Below are 18,069 nucleotides of genomic sequence, written 5' to 3' on the forward strand. Positions count from 1 at the left end.
GTGGCTACAACAATGGGTTAAAACATAGCAACAATAGTGAAAACAGTGCTGGACCAGGCAGTTTCATTCTATCGTACTGTAGGGTTGCTATGAGTTGGAACCAACTTGACAGCACCTAACAACAACAACAAAATGAAAAGGGGGGCCACAACAAATGGGAAGAGACCATATCTGATTTTTAAGATGCAGCTTAGCAGTTTTCCAGTGTGGGCTTTGTTTTTTAAGCATAGTTTTTGTTGTTTCAAATCTGTTTTGGGTTTGTGGGAAAGGCGAATGGGAAGGAATATGATTCCCAAACAAGGGGAACTTCACATTTAAAGAGCATGGTCTCACCTGCTTGAGACCGCCTCTCCTAAAAGCAGTGGCCTACATTCTTGCAAAGCATCATGCAAATGATTTCTCTGACAAGTATGGATGGATGGCCAAGGTTCCAGGCTTCCCTGAAATCAACGCCGCCATTTTGGTTAGGAGAAATTAAGAATCAGAAAGGCCTTGGCTAAGATCATACAATGTGATGATGTCTAAGATGGTATATTGGGCTGACTACAGACTAATCCAGGGATTGCGTTAAAACAGGGATTTTCTCCTCAGGACAAGTGAATGTTTATATAATGTTGCATTCTCGTGGGGTAGTGCCCTCTTAGTCCTCCCAAGACCCAGTGGGGAAGAGAGGATCCCTAGTGAAAGAAAGGGGTTAATGGTGGTGGTTTCCTACTACTTCAGCACATGCTGAGTGTGGAGTTGGGGGTGGAAGATGGGGGCCAGAGAAGGGAAAGCACTCTTGGTAGTGGGTCCCAGCAAGGGCAATAGGAACACTGTAGGTTGGGTGCTTGTACCTTCAGGTTGTCCTGGTGGGAGGGTCATTGGTCTCTTACAGTGCTAGCTGCATGTGGTCCTCACTGCTATCAGTAGTGGCCTGATGATATCAAGGGTGACTAGGAGTTTAGGGGTCCAGTTGTCCAAGTATATTGAGGGTGGCCAGGCATTCAGAGGCTAGTGCCCTCCAGGTAAAAATCACTCATCGACTTTTTAAAAGTACACAGCTGAGTCACTAATACCAGTAGCAACCACCAGTAGCAGTACATGTGCCAGGCATTCCAATGGTTTTACTGAGAGTAACTGGATCAGTCCTCACCAGAACTGTTGTTATTGTTACCTGCCATCAAGTTAGCGCCCAACTCATGGTGACCCCATGCACAACAGAAAAAATGCTATCTGAGCTCCTGTCCAAAAGCAGAATGAGAAGGCAGGAGGGTACAGGAACTGGTCGAAAGTATACAGGGAATCCCCTGGTGGGGGAACGGGGGGACGGAGTAGGAAAGGTGGGCTTTCACATTGTGGGGATTGCAACTAATGTCATAAAATAATATGTGTATAAATTTTTGTATGAGAATTTAACTTGAGCTGTAAACTTTCACCTAAAGCACAATTAAAACAAATAAAAAAAGCTGCCTGATCCTGCACCATCCCCACGATTAGTTGTGGATCAGACTGTTGTGATCCATAAAGTTTTCATTGGCTGGTTTTCAGAAGGAGATCACCAGGCCTTTCTTACCAGTCTGCTTTAGTCTGGAAGTTCTGCCGAAACCTGTTCAACATCATAGCAACACACAAGCCTCCACGGACAGACAGGTGGTGGCTGCACAGGAGGTGCACTGGCTGGGAATTACACCCAGGTCTTTCACAGGGACGGTGAGGATTCTATCACTGAACCACCACTGCTCCCCCACCCAAGCCCTAGGGGTAGGTAACTTTAGTATTTTTTTTATTGTATAGATGAGGAAACTGACACACAGAGAGGTTACTTAACCTCAAGGACATGCAGCTTATAAATACCAGAGCTGGGATTCAAACCTAGTTTGGCTCCAGATTTCTTGCTGTTCACCCCAACATTATACAGTCCTAGAGTTGCACAATCACATGTATACATTTTAAATACAATACTGGAGCTTGAATTCAAACAGTTGCATCAGCCAGCTTTATTTCTAAGACCTGTATACTTGAGAGGTTTCCAACCACTAAGTGACGTATAGGAAGGAGTGGTACAGATGACAAACACAAATGTATTCTGGTTGCTTCTGCTTCCTAAACTGTTGTGTCCCCTATTGGCTCCACCAGGTTTGTGAGTGGTTAGCATCCCCAAGAGAGAGCTCTGTTTCATCCAGGTTTTCCCCATAGTGTATTTCTTAGAGTTATTGGTTTCAGGCCATTATTCCAATCTATAAAGTCTTTTTTTGAGTACCAATTCTGTCATCTGAAGTCTCTTAGCTCTTTTTTTTTATCATCTGTAGATATAATCAGCATGTTTCCATTCATGTCACTGATTGACAAATAAAGGAACAGGATGGGGCAAAGACACTGTCTTCAGTTATTGCTATTTAATCAGCCACAGATCCACCCCGCTGTAGACTCTCACCAGTCCATCTCACCCAAAAGGTTGTGATAGGAAGTTCCCTGTTCATCTGGCTGCCTTCCCTCTTAGCTGAACTGCTTTTGTGTCCCCCTCTTCACCTTTCCTCCCAGATCCTATTCCTGCCCCTTACTGGAAGGGGGAGGGTCCTTGGGGACAGGTTCTGAAACCAGAGCTGTTGCCCAGCATTCCACCCATTGTCTTCAAAGCTGGAGGAGCAGAACAAACCTGCCTGAGATTCTCATTAGAGCTCTGTGTTTTGGAAGACTGGGGCCAGCTGCTGCTGTTGCCAAGGCAACCAGTGATGCAGAAAAGGGTAACAAAAGGGTTTCAAGGCTCTTGACCACCCTCAGAAGTCAGGAAGTTGAGGGGAGAGCTAGGGATTGGGCCCAGGAACCTATCGAGAGAACACTGCTATTTAGGAGGGATTGTTCTAAATGTCAGCTTCTAATCCGTCTGTGTCCTGCCAGCTCCGGAGCACAGTCCCCTGCTGTGTAGCACCCACACGTGCTTTTTGAGTGCTAGGTCTTGTCCTCAGAGGTCCACATGGCCCAGCCTCGCCCTTTCCTTTCCACGCCTTTCCCAGTCACACCTCCATGTCTTCAATCCCTTCTTTCCTTTCTCTCAACACTGCTGGGATTCCCTTCCCCTCCTTTCCTAGGTGTGTGAAAACAGCGGCATCATGAGACTTAAAAAATAAATTAATGAAAATGATCATAAGGCCTGGGGAAGGTCTGATGGCTACCACATTGGAAGATCTGCCCTGTGGCCCCAGGACATCCACCTCCCAAGGGCAAAGATCACACCTTTGGGGTGTCCCAACCATGTCTGATACAGGTTACTGCCCATGACTGTATGATGATACATCTGAGAGTTCCCGTACGATAGTTACACACTGGGTGACTTTTGCTGCCACAACCTAGGGAACCAGCAAAAGCAAAACAAAACAAAACAAAACTGAACCAGCTGCTGTTTGTCAGTTCTGATTTATGGAGACCCCAATGTCTGACAGAGTAGAACTGCCCCACAGGGTTTTCTTGACTGTGCCCTTTCGGAAGCAGATTGCCAGGACTTTCTTCTCTGAGGTGACTCTGGGTGGGTTTGAACTGCCAACCTTTCAGTTGGTAGCCTAATGCTTAAACATTTGTGCCACCCTGGGACTCCTGGGGAACCAGAGGGGGCCTTTTTTCCCTTGGGAGACTTTGGGAGACTTGGCAAGCTGCTTTCTTTTCTCCATGGTACCCCTCCGCAACCCTGTTCATGGCAGCACACTGCAAGAAGTTAGACATCATGCAGTGTACAACCACAGCTATTTTTATTTCTGTAAGAGGGAGTCCTCTGTAAGTTTCAGATACATACCTAACTCACGTGCCTGAGTACAGGCTTAAAACATTATATCACTGCATGTAGGTGATCTCTGTTTCATTCCCACCCCATCTACAAGATTTTTCTACTCTCTTGGTTTTGCAATTTTTTTTTTTTGTCAACTTGGTGCTTCTCAAAATATCCTGGTCCTAAGAATGACTGGGAGCATGCATTTAGAATATAGATCCCTGAGGCCCCGCCTCAGACCTACTGAATCAAAACTCTGTGAAGGTTGTTTGGGAGTCTGTTTTGGAAAAATCGCCCTGAGTGGTGCTCATGCTTGGGCAAGCCTAGAGAACATTGGCCCATTGTTGCTGTTTTCCTTCTCAGGCTCAGCCCTTATGGCCTGAGTTCAGGGACACCCTTTCAGCTGCAGAGTATATGTGATCTTGACAGTTCTGCTAACCTGCCAGCAAACTGCTCAGATGGAGGTGTTGCTGGTGTGCAGACCCTGGCCCCCGTACCCTCCTCCAGCTGGCCCAGCTGGCTTTACTTTGCTTCTCTCTCCAGTGCGGTCACACCCAGGGTCATCTCCTAGGCTCCCTGGTCCTGCCATGCTAAGGATACTGCATCAGTGCCTATCAGCTAGCAGCAACCTTAGCCCCAGAGGGAAAGGAGGGGAGAACTTCAACCCTGTGATGCGGATGGCCTGCCAGGTATTGCACACCTCCTGGCTGCAGGCACTGGACAGGAGGGGACAGAGCTTTGACACAAGCTGCCACCTCCTTAGTCACCCACTGTGAGCAAACAAAATAGCGTCCTTCTGTTATGTTGTGGCAGCACCACATACTGGAAAGAGCATAGGGTTTGGGCTCACTAACTCTAGGCAAAAAATCCTGGCTGCCACTTGCTACTAGAGTTTTAAAGCCCTCACTTTCCTTATCTGTAAGCCATAGATAATATTTGACTTCACAGGGTTGTTGTGAAATTAAGTATGTAAAATGTTCACAGTGCTTTGTAGATAGTAGGCACTCAATCACGTCAATTCTCTTTCTGTTTACTCTCTCTCTTCCTGTTCAGCTACAGGCTAATTGATTACATCTCTGCTTCTTTCTGATCTCATTAGAACACTTATGTTGGAAACGGATATTGATAATGGTTGAACATGATGAACGTGACTAATATTACTGAATTGTACATAATGAAAATGTTGAAGTGGCAAATGCTTTGTTACATAGATAATTACCACCATAAAAAACAAAACAGAACAAATGCTTCTGAAAAGATCAATATGCAAAAATTAATTGTATTTTTATGTTAGCTGTAAACAATTAGAGATATTTTTTAAAAATTCCATTTGCAGTATTTTCAAAAGACATTAAGACTTACAAATAAATTTAACGAAAGATGTGTAAAAACTTGACACTGAAATGCAAAACATGGCTGATAGAAATGAAAGAAAATGCAAATAAATGGAGAGATATACTATGTTTATGGGCTAGAAGACTCAGTGTTAAGGTGTCAAATCTCCACAAATTGATGTATATTTTAACACAATTCCAATCATGATTCCAATAAGCCTTTGTTTTTTGTTTTTAATTCAGTGCCCGTGTGCAAACTATGTCACATTGAAATCAGTAAGTATTCAGTAAATTTAAGATTAACATTTTAAATTTCTTAATATAAACCTGGAGCCATAAGCAACTGGGCAGTATACATATGCCATTTATTGAAGACTATGGCACGCATACCAGATTATGGATAACAACATTGTGGAGAATGGGAATTCCAGAACACTTAATTGTGCACATGAGGAATGTGTACATGGATCAAGAGGCTGTCGTTTGAACAGAACAAGGGGATACTGCATGCTTTAAAGTCAGGACAGGTGTGCATCAGGGTTGTATCCTTTCACCATACCTATTCAATCTGTATGCTGAGCAAATAATATGAGAAGCTGGACTCTATGAAGAAGAACGGGGCATCAGGATTGGGGGAAGACTCATTAACAACCCGCGTTATGCAGATGACACAACCTGGCTTGCTGAAAGTGAAGAAGACTTGAAGCACTTACTAATGACCGTCAAAGACCATAGCCTTCAGTATGGATTACTCCTCAACATAAAGAACACAAAAATCCTCACAAGTGGACCAATAAACAACATCATGACAAATGTAGAAAAGATTGAGGTTGTCAAGGACTTCATTTTACTTGGATCCACATTTCACACCCATGGAAGCAACAGTCAAGAAATCAAAGGATGCATTGCATTGGGCAAATTGGCTGGAAAAGACCTCTTTAAAGTGTTGAAAAACAAGAATGTCACCTTGATGACTAAGATGCACCTGACCCAAGCCATGGTGTTTTCAATTGCCTCATATGCATTCAAAAACTGGATGATGGATAAGGAAGACTGAAGAAGAATTGACGCCTTTGAATTGTGGTGTTGGCGAAGAATATTGAATATACCATGAACTGTCAAAAGAATGGAAAAATCTGTCTTGGAAGATGTACAACCAGAATGCTCCTTAGAAGCAAGGATGGAGAGACTTGTCTCGCATACATTGGACATGTTGTCAGGAGGGATCAGTCCCTGGAGAAGGATATCATGCTTGATAAAGTACAGGGTCAGCGAAAAAGAGGAAGAGCCTCAACGAGATGGATTGACACAGTGGTTGCAACAATGGCTCAAACATAGCAACAATTGTGAGGATGGGGCAGGACTGGGCAGTGTTTCGTTCTGTTGTGCATAGGGTCACTATGAGTTGGAACTGACTTGACAGCATCTAACAGTAACAACAATGGCGTGCATTTTGTTGGTGGGTCTGTAGTTTACTTGGATTTCTGCTTTCATGTCACAGACCATGCTCAGAAGCTGGTTCATCACACTTCTTGTGCTTGTAGCTCCCATTCAGCTCTTGTATCTTTCCTAGTGTTCGCTCTTCTATTTCATCTGCAAGATTACTCTGAGAGCCCAATATCTTAGACTGTTACAGCCGAAACTCTTTATCTTTCTGCATTCGTTACTGGTCAGTTTCTTTCACTGCTTCTTCCTTAGCTTGTTTCAATCTATTCCCTTTTCTCTTTTTTGCTTCATCTAGCTTGTCCTTGGCCCTTTTTTCTGCTTGAAGGAGCTGGTGGATCCCCTGAAACTGGCTGGTCATGGCAGCCTGATCCAAGCCAGATGGCTTCTGTGAAATCTGGGAAGTGAAGACTCCATTTATCCTGTTAAAAATCACCACATAACTCAGCTTGTTTTGTCAACACTGAATTCTGAAGCCTTTCTGTGTGTGTTTTTTTAAATAGAAACTGACAAACAGATTCTAAACTTTGTTTGGAAATGTTAAGACCTAGAATAGCCCCTACTTGTCTGTCAGTTTGTCATACTGTCGGGGCTTGCATGTTGCTGTGATACTGGAAGCTATGCCACTGGTATTCAGATGCCAGCAGGGTCACCCATGGAGCACAGGTTTCGGCTGAGCTTCCAGACTAAGATAGACTAGGAAGAAGGACCCGGCAGTCTACTTCTGAAAAGCATTAGCCAGTGAAAACTTTATGAATAGCGGTGGAACATTATCTAATATAGTGCTGGAAGATGAGCCCCCTAGGTTGGAAGGCACTCAAAAGATGATGGGGGAAGAGCTGCCTCCTCAAAGTGGAGTCGACCTTAATGATGTGGGTGGAGTAAAGCTTTCGGGACCTTCATTTGCTGATGTGGCACGACTCAAAGTGAGAAGAAACAGCTGCAAATATCCATTAATAATCAGAACCTGGAATGTATGAAGTATGAATCTAGAAAAATTGGAAATTGTCAGAAATGAAATGGAACACATGAACATCGGTATCCTAGGCATTAGTGAGCTGCAATGGACTGGTACTGGCTATTTTGAATTGGACAATCCTATAGTCTACTAAGCTGGGAATGACAACTTGAAGAGGAATGGTGTTGCATTCATCGTCAAAAAGAACATTTCAAGACCTATCCTGAAGTACAACGCTGTCAGTGATAGGATAATATCCATACGCCTACAAGGAAGACCAGTTAATATGACTATTATTCAAATTTACACACCAACCACTAGGGCCAAAGATGAAGAAACAGAAGATTTTTATCAGCTGCTGCAGTCTGAAATTGATCGAATGTGCAATCAAGATGCATTGATAATTGCTGGTGATTGGAATGCGAAAGTTGGAAACAAAGAAGAAGGATCAGTAGTTCGAAAATATGGCCTTGGTGATAGAAACAATGCCAGAGATTGAATGATAGAATCTTGCAAGACCAATGACTTCTTCATTGCAAATACCTTCTTTCACCAACATAAACGGCGACTATACACGTGGACCTCGCCAGATGGAACACATAGGAATCAAATTGACTACATCTGTGGAAAGAGATGATGGAAAAGCTCGATATCATCAGTCAGAACAAGGCCAGGGGCCGACTGTGGAACAGACCATCAATTGCTCATATGCAAGTTCAGCTGAAACTGAAGAAAATCAGACCAAGACCACAAGAGCCAAAACATAACCTCGAGTATATCCCACCTGAATTCAGAGACCCTCTGAAGAATAGATTTGATGCATTGAATGCTTGTGACCGAAGACCAGATGAGTTGTGGAATGGCATCAAGGACATCGTCCATGAAGAAAGCAAGAGATCACTGAAAAGACAGGAAAGAAAGAAAAGACCAAGATGGATATCAGAGGAGACTCTGAAACTTGCTCTCGAACATCAAGCAGCTAAAGTAAAATGAAGAACTGATGAAGTCAAAGAACTGAACAGAAGATTTCAAAGGGCAGCTTGAGAACACAAAGTAAAGCAGTATAATGATATGTGCAAGAGCTTGAGATGGAAAACCAAAAGGGATGAATACGGTTGGCATTTCTCAAGCTGAAAGAACTGAAGAAAAAATTCAAGCCTCCAGTTGCAATACTGAAGGATTCTATGGGGAAAATATTAAACAATGCAGGAAGCATCAAAAGAAGATGGAAGGAATACACAAAAAGTATTAGTCAATGTTCAACCATTTCAAGAGGTAGCATATGATCAGGAACCAATGGTACTGAAGGAAGTAGTCCAAACTGCTCTGAAAGCACTGGCCAAAAACAAGGCTCCAGGAATTGATGAAATATCAATTGAGATATTTCAACAAATAGATGCAGTGCTGGAGGTGCTCACTCGTCTGTGCCAAGAAATATGGAAGACAGCTTCCTGGCCAAGTGACTGGAAGAGATCCATATTTGCACCTATTCCCAAGAAAGGTGATCCAACCGAATATGGAAATTATAGAACAATATCATTAATATCACACCCAAGCAAAATTCTGCTGAAGACCATTCAAAAATTGACAGGGAACTGCCAGAAATTCAGGCTGGTTTCAGAAGAGGATGCGGAACCAGGGATATCATTGCTGATGTCAGATGGATACTGGCTGAAAGCAGAGAATACCAGAAGGACGTTTACCTGTGTTTTATTGACTATGCAAAGGCATTCAACTGTGTGGATCATACCAAATTACGGATAATATTGAAAAGAATGGGAATTCCAGAACACTTAATTGTGCTCATGAGGAAACTTTATATAGATCAAGAGGCAGTCATTGGGACAGAACAAGGGGATACTGATTGGTTAAAATCAGGAAAGGTGTGTGTCAGGGTTGTATTCTTTCACCATACCTATTCAATCTGTATGCTGAGCAAATAGTATGAGAAGCTGGACTATATGAAGAAGAATGGGACATCAGGATTGGAGGAAGACTCGTTAAGAACCTGCAATTTGCAGATGACACAACCTTGCTTGCTGAAAGTGAAAAGGACTTGAAGCACTTACTGATGAAGATCAAACACCACAGCCTTCAGTATGGATTGCACCTCAACATAAAGAAAACAAAAATCCTCACACCTGGACCAATAAGCAACATCATGATTAACAGGGAAAAGATTGAAGCTGTCAAGAACTTCATTTTACTTGGATCCACAATCAACAGCCATGGAAGCAGCAGTCAAGAAATCAAAAGACACATTGCATTGGGTAAATCTGCTGCAAAGGACCTCTTTAAAGCGTTGAAGAGCAAAGATGTCACCTTGAAGACTAAGGCCTGACCTAAGCCATGGTATTTTCAATTGCATCATATGCATGTGAAAACTGGACAGTGAATAAGGAAGACCGAAGAATTGATGCCTTCAAATTGTGGTGTTCGCGAAAAATGTTGAATATACCGTGGACTGCCAAAAGAATGAACAAATCTGTCTTAGAAGAAGTACAACCAGAATGCTCCTTAGAAGCAAGGATGACGAGACTGTGTGTTACATACTTTGGACATGTTGTCAGGAGGGATGAGTCCCTGGAGAAGGACATCATGCTTGGCAAAGTACAGGGTCAGTGGAAAAAAGGAGGACCCTCAAGGAGGTGGATTGACACAGTGGCTGCAACGATGAGCTCAAGCATAACAACGATTGTCCGGATGGCTCAGAATTGGGCAGTGTTTTGTTCTGTTGTGCATAGGGTCCCTATGAGTTGGAACTGACTCAACGACACCTAACAACAACAACAAGACAATAATTAAAACAATTTAGAGAAAGAAAAAAAAAAAGTTGGAGGTCTTACACTATCTAACATCAAGATTTACTATAAAGCTTCAATAATTAACACAGTGTGGTATTATCATAAGAATAGACAAATAGGCTAACAGAACAGAATGGAGTCCAGAAATAGACCTACACATATGTAGACTATTAATTTTTTAAAAAAGGCATCAAAACAATTCAATGGGGGAAACGTTAGTCTTTTCAACAAATGGGACTGGAACAACAGGATAACCACTGGGAAAAAATGATCTTTAACCCCTACTTCACCATACAGGGAAATCCTGGTGGCTTAGTGGTTAAGAGCTACGGCTGCTAATCAAAAAAAAAGGGCAGCAATTTGAATCCACCTGGCACTCCCTGGAAACCATATGGGGCAGTTCTACTTTGTCCTACAGGGTCGCTATGAGTCGGAATCAACTTGATGGCAACGGGTTTTGTTTGGTCACGGTACAGTAAAATTAATTCCAAGATGGATTATAAACAAAAATATAAAAGCAAAAACTTAAAGCTTTTAGAAGAAAATGGGGGAGAAAAAAATGTATTTAATAACTTATTTTTTTTGTTGTCGAGAATAGACATAGCAAAAAGTACACCAATTCAACAGTTTCTACATGTACAATTCAGTGACATTGATTATATTCTTCGAGTTGTGCGACCATTCTCACTCTCTTTTTCTGACTTGTTCCTCCCCCATTAACATACACTCACCGCCCCCTCAGCTTCCTATCTAATTTTTTGAGTTGTTGTTGTCAATTTGAGCCCTGGCGACGCAGTGGTTAAAACCCTCGACTGCTCACTGAAAGGTTGGTAGTTGGAACCCACCAGCTGCTCCGTGGGAGAAATATGTGGCAGTCTGCTTCTGTGAAGATTTACACCGTTGGAAACCCTATGGGGCAGCTCAACTCTTCTATAGGGTCTCTATGAGTCAGGATCAACTCGATGGCAATGAGTTTGGTTTTTTGATTTGGTTGTCAGTTTTATCCCATATAGACAGATTTTTAAAGAGGATAATGCTCAAGACAGACATTCTTTACTGGTTACGCTAAATTACTGTTTGGTTTTAGAAGACTTCAGGGGATATTTTTGGTTTAAGGTTTAAAGATTAGGAGAATGTACTTTTGATCTAGGAGTAAGCAAGGATTTCTTTCCTACAGTATGGCAACAATAGCCATAAGATAAATAATTGATAAATCAGACTTCACAAAAATTAAAAACTTCTGCTCATCAAAGACAACACTAAGAAAAGTAATAGGCAAGCCACAGACTAGGAGAAATATTTGTAAAATATTTACCTGATAAAAGTTTTATAGTGAGAATATATAATGTCTACAACTTAAGAAAAAGACAACTTAAAAAAAAATGGGCAAAAGACTTTAACAAGCCCTTCCTAAAGGAGTACACATACAAACTGAAACCAAACCCATTGCCATTGAGTTGATTCAACTCGTAGTGACCCTATAGGACCTGCCCCATAAGGTTTCCAGGGAATGGCTGGTGGATTCAAACTACTGGCCTTTTGGTTAGCAGCTGAACTCTTAGCAACTGCGCCACCAGGGCTCCGTATGTATGTATATATATATCAGCAGCCAATAAATACATGAAAAATTCTCAAATCATTACTCCTTAAGGCAATGAAATAAAAACCATGATGAGATACCACTATACCCACTAGAATGGATAAACTTAAAAAGACTTTGACATCAAATGCTAGAGAGGATGTGGAGCATACATTGCTGGTGGGACTGTAAAATGATGCAATCACTTTGGAAAAAGGTTTGGAATTTTCTTATAAAGTTAAACATATACCTACCCAATGTTACAGGAATTGCATTCCTACATAGTTTGTAAAGGAAAATGAAAACTTATATCTACAAAAAGATTTGATTAAGAACATTCATAGCAGTTTTATTTTTATGATTGCCCCAAACTAGAAGCAACACAAATGTCTACCAGAAAGAGAATAGATAAACAAACTTTGATATATTTGTACAACAGACTACTACATTGCAGTCAAAAGTAGCCCTGGTGGTACAATGGTTAAGCACATGGTTGCTAACCAGAAGACTGGTGGTTAGAACCCACCAGCTGCTCTGTGGGAGAAAAGACCTGGCAATCTGCTCCCATAAAGATTACCATCCAGGAAATCCTATGGGGCAGTTCTACTGTGTCATTTAGGGTCACTATGAGTCAGAATTGACTCGATAGCACACAACAAGAACAACGACATACTACAGTAAAAAGTAACAAACTACAATACATGCAGCGACATGAATAATTTGTGCAGACATCATGCCAAGTGAAAGAAGCCACATATAAAAGAGTTTATATATGTATGTGTGATTCCATCTTTGTGAAGTTGCAATTTAGGCAAAACTAATCTGTAGCAGCAGAAATCAGATCTGCAGTTGCCTCTGGGTGAGGGCTTGATTATGAAGCAGGAATAAGGGGACTTTCTGGAGTTACAGGAATGTTCTATACATTTTGGTAGGGATGTAGGTTATATCAGTGTATGCATTTGTCAAAACTCATTGATTTGTTCATTTCATTGTGTATAAATTTTACTTTGAAAAATGATAAATGGGTATTGAACTTTAGTTAGTAGATTTACTTTTCTCAGTGGTATGGATTAACAATTCTGAAGCTACTTTTTAAATTTATTTATTGTGCTTTAAGTGAAAGTTTACAAATCAAGTCAGTCTCTCACACAAAAAGTTATACACGCCTTGCTATGTACTCCTAGCTGCTCTCCTCCTAATGAGACAGCACATTCCTTCTCTCTGCACTGTATTCCCCGTGTCCATTCAACCAGCTCCTGTCCCCCTCTTCCTTCTCATGTCGCCTCCAGACAAGAGGTGCCCACATAGTCTTATGTGTTTACTTCAGCCAAGAAGCTCACTCCTCACCGGTATCATTATCTATCTTATAGTCCAGTCCAATCCCTGTCTGAAGAATTGGCTTTGGAAATGGTTTCAGTCTTGGGCTAAGAAAGGGTCCAGGGACCAGGACCTCCAGGGTCCCTCTAATCTCAGCCAGACCATTAAGTCTGGTCTTTTTACGAGAATTTGAGCTCTGCATCCCACTGGTCTCCTGCTCCATCAGGGATTCTCTGTTGTTTTCTCTGTTAGGGCAGTGTTTGCTGGTAGCTGGGCACTGTCTAGTTCTTCTGGTCTCAGGCTGATGTAGTATCTGATTTGTGTGGCCGTTTCTGTCTCTTGGCCTCATCCTTACCATATGTCTTTGGTATTCTTCATTCTTTGCTCCAGGTAGGTTGAGACCAATTGATGCATCTTAGATGGCCGTGAAGCTACTTTTTGTTTACTCTAGGCTCAAGCAAATAAGTAAATGTATTAGTGATAACTGGGAGCCAGGTTTCCCACTGTTGCAGAAAGGAATTAAAAATACGAAAAGAGGAAAAACTAGAATGTAACTTGTGGTGTTGGATTGGAATAGGAGGTGTCAGTATAAACTCATGGTTTTTAATGTCTTTATCTTTATATATACGGAGCCCTCGCAGTGCAGTGTTTAAACACTATGGATGCTAACCAAAAGGTCTGCAGTTCTAATCCACCAGCCGCTTCTTGGAAACCCTATGGGGCAGTTCTACTCTGTCACATAGGGTCATTATGGGTCAGAATTAACTCGACGGCAATAGGTTTCGTTTTTTTGTATCTTTATATACATATAAAGATGTGGATATAATTATATATAATTATAGACCTAGAAATAAATATAAATATAGGTGCATATGTATGTGTATTCCTAGTTCCATCCACTGAGAGGTCCTAGAAGCAATGAACATTGGGAAGAATGTACATACCAGCCCCCAAATTTTGGTTCTAAATACCATTCTCTTCTAAAAGGAATCAAGGGTCCTTGGAGAAAGGCCATTTCCAGGACAGGGTAGAAAAAGCATAAGATGAGCCTAGAACATTTTGATTTAGAAAGTTGAATTGAGGCAGAAAGTAAAGGAGACCTCAAAAAGATGGAGTCATAGCAAACGAACATGGGAGCCACTGTTCAGATCTGGGATAAAATGAGTGTCAAAACAAATAATGATATTAATAGATCGTAACTTACTGAATAAAATTAAAATCAGTGAATCTTTAATTATACAAATAAATAAATGAATAAACAAGTAAATGGAGGAAAGGGGAAAGGCTTTCCTCATAGGAAAATGCAAACTAATAAATATAGAGGTAGTGATGAAATTAGAGAATCATCAATGAATGCTAAAACTACTGGGTAAAAGTTTGATGAGTAAGAGGATATTTACATAATCTCAAAGTATTAATTACTTATTAATTATGAAGGGAAAATAGTAACTTTAAGGTAGAGAAAGCTGGTGACCATCACCTTAACCAAGTGATCAAAGAGAATATCACCAACATTGGGATAAACCTACACTCATGTGCCTCCTGATATGACTCACTGAGAAGGACACAACATCACATCTGAGGTAGTCTTGTACCTGTTACTTCTCTAATAAACCTCATCATCATGACAATGGTCTGTGAGTTCTGTGTGGCCATTCCAATGAATTACTGAACCCAGTAAAGAGTGCTATGGGAGGTACAGTTGGTGTCAGAATTGGTAAAGATGGCAGAGAGAGGAGGTGTGACTGACCACTGCCTCACAGGAATCAGCCTAGGAATCATATCTTGATTCTTTTTCCCCTTGTGAAGTTAGAGAAGGTCAGACACTGCCCCTGTGTCATTTTTATATAACATGAATCTAATCATGAGGATACATGATATGAAACCAAACTGAGGGACATTTACAAAATAACTGGCCTGTATTCTTCACAAGTGCCATTGTCAACAAAGACAAAGAAAGGCTGAAGAACCGTTGCAGGTGAAGGTGACTATTATAGTTTTCTATTGCTGTTCAACCAAATCCCAAATTTAGTGGTGTAAAAACATTTCCTTGTGCTCTTAGCTTCTGTAAGTCAGAAGTGGTGTGTTTCTGTTCTATAACCCAGGACCTCAGCCAGGAAGACTCAAGTGGCTGGAGGTTACTCGAATGGTTGAGGACTGGAATCACATAGAGGCTTCTTCAATTGCATGCCCAATGCCTAGACTGGGATGACTCAAAAACTGGGCTCAGCTGGGACTCTCGATGAGAGTGCTTATATGTGGCCTTTCTGTGAGGCTTGGGGTTTCAAAAATCATGGCAGCCTCAGGGTAGCTCAGGACTTCCAAGAGCAAGTATTCCAGTAAGCCAGGCAGAAGCTGCATGGCCTTTTATCACTTAACCTTGGAAATCACACAGTGCTCTACTGGCCAAAGCATGGGGGGACATAGGCCCACCTCTCAACTGAAGGAGTGTAATAATTCTGCCACAGAGACTAAAGAGACATGACAACTAAATGTAATGCATGAAGCTGAGTTGACTCCTGGACCAAGAAATAAAATTGCTATAAAGGATATTACTGGGATTATTAAATTGGAATATAGGCTATGGATTAAGTAATATTATTGTATCAATGTTGAGTTTCCTGATTTTGATAGTTGTACTGTGGCTATGAAGTAGAAAATAATATACCAATACCTATATCTATATTTTTTCCTACATGCACACAGACGATATATAGAGAGAATGACAAGGCAAATGGGCCAAAATGTAAACAATTAGTGAATCGGGGTAAAGGGTACATGGGAGTTTCTTAAACTACTCCTGCAAAGTTTCTGTAAATTCGAAATTAATCAAAATTAAGCTATCAAAAGAAACAAACAAACAAAAAGGCAAAGAAAGCCACCTTAAATTCCTTGAAGTTGGTTGGAGCCAAGTTAATGTACCAAATGTTCTGGTCTGCTCTTCTCACTACCCTAACTGGAGTTGGGAATCCTTTGGGCATGCACTGGGTAGGCCTCCTCATTGGGTGTACCAGCCTGTTATGGTCACTGCGTGGACATTGTAAAATGTGAAGTCTTCTCCAGTTGTCATCTTTTGTTTCTGCCTATCCAGTGTCCATTCTCCCTCCCTAGGACAACTGTTCATTAACTTTGCTTCGAAAATTCCTCCCTTCCTTAGGCACTAATTTTTTTTTTTTTTTTTTTACTGAGTATAATCTTGGTGACCATAAATCAAGATGACCTGAGCTAGGCCATGATCATAAGCTTTTGTCCTGAGATTTGAATCAGAGCGATACAGGACTGAAAAAATAGATGCAGCTCATTCCTCTTGATGTCCTAGAGAACCTCGATTATATCTTTGGCATTTTTCTAGTTCCTATTCTATCCAAGGAATTGGAATAGAAACCTATTCCTATTCTATCCAGGGGAGCCCTGGTGGTGTAGTGATTAAGAGCTACAAAGAGCTATGGCTGCTAACCAAAAGGTCAGCAGTTCGAATCCACCAGCAGCTCCTTGGAAACCCTATGGACCAGTTCTACTCTGTCCTATAGGGTTGCTCTGAGTTGGAATCGACTCGACGGCAATGGGTAATGGGTAATTCTATCCAAAGGAAGGAGCCCTGGTGGTACAGTGGCTAAGCACACAGATGCTAACTGAGAGGTCTGTGGTTCAAACTCATCAGCTGCTCTGTGGGAGAAAAGACCCAGCTGTCTGCCCCCATAAAGATTTCAGCCTATGCAGGAAGATCGGAACACTTATGCACTGTTGGCAGGAATGCAAAATGATACAACCATTTTGGAAAATGATATGGTGCTTCCTTAGAAAGCTAGAAATAGAAATGCCATATGATCCAGCAATCCCACTCCTAGGAATATATCCTAGAGAAATAAGAGTTGTCACATGAATAGACATCTGCACACCCATGTTCATTGAAGCATTGTTCACAGTAGCAAAAAGATGAAAACAACCTAGATGCCCGTCAACAGACGAATGGATAAACAAACTATGGTACAAACACACAATGGAATATTGCACAATGATAAAGAACAATGATGAACCTGTGAAGCATCTCATAACATGGATAAATCTGGAGGGCATTGTGCTGAGTGAAATACGTCAATCACAAAAGGACAAATATTATATGAGACCACTACTGTAAAAACTCATGAAAACGTTACGAGGGAGGGGAGGGGTGGGGATGGAAAAACACTAAATAGACAGTAGATAGGTAAGTGGTAACTTTGGTGAAGGGTAAGAGAGTACACAACACCGGGGAAGCCAGCACAACTTGTATAAGGCAAGGTCATAGAAGCTCCATAGACACATTCAAACTCCCTGAGGGGCCAAATTGCTGGGCTGAGGGCTGTGGGGACCATGGTCTTGGAGAACATCTAGCTCAACAGGCATAACATAGTGTATAAAGAAAATGTTCTGCATTCTACTTTGGTGAGTAGTGTCTGGAGTCTTAAAAGCCTGTGAGTGGACATCTAAGATACTCCATTGGTCTCGCCCTTTCAGGAGCAAGGGAGAATGAAGAAAACTAAAGATACAGGGGAAAGATTAGTCCAAAGGACTAATGGACCATATCTACCACGGCCTCCAACAGACTGAGTCCAGTACAGCTAGATGGTGCCCGGCTACCACCACTGACTGCTCTGAGAAGGATCACAATAGGGGGTCCTGGACAGAGCTGGAGAAAAATGTAGAACAAAATTCTAACTCACAAAAAAAGGCTAGACTTACTGGCCTGACAGAGACTGGAGAAATCCGAGAGTATGGCCCCCAAACGCCCTTATAGCTCAGTAATGAAGTGACTCCTGGGGTTCACCCTTCATCCAAAGATTAGACAGGCCCATAAAACAAATGAGACTAAAGGGGCACAACAACCCAGGAGCAAGGACTAGAAGGCAGAA

General features: G+C 41.7%; 1 pseudogene; it reads right to left on the minus strand.

Moving 5' to 3' along the window:
• Positions 1–3,248: 3,248 nt before the first annotated feature.
• Positions 3,249–6,880, minus strand: LOC126076222 (V-type proton ATPase subunit G 3-like; annotated as a pseudogene).
• Positions 6,881–18,069: the final 11,189 nt, after the last annotated feature.

The sequence above is a fragment of the Elephas maximus genome, chromosome 4 (genome assembly GCF_024166365.1).
Source record: "Elephas maximus indicus isolate mEleMax1 chromosome 4, mEleMax1 primary haplotype, whole genome shotgun sequence".
NCBI classification, from domain to species: Eukaryota; Metazoa; Chordata; class Mammalia; order Proboscidea; family Elephantidae; genus Elephas; species Elephas maximus.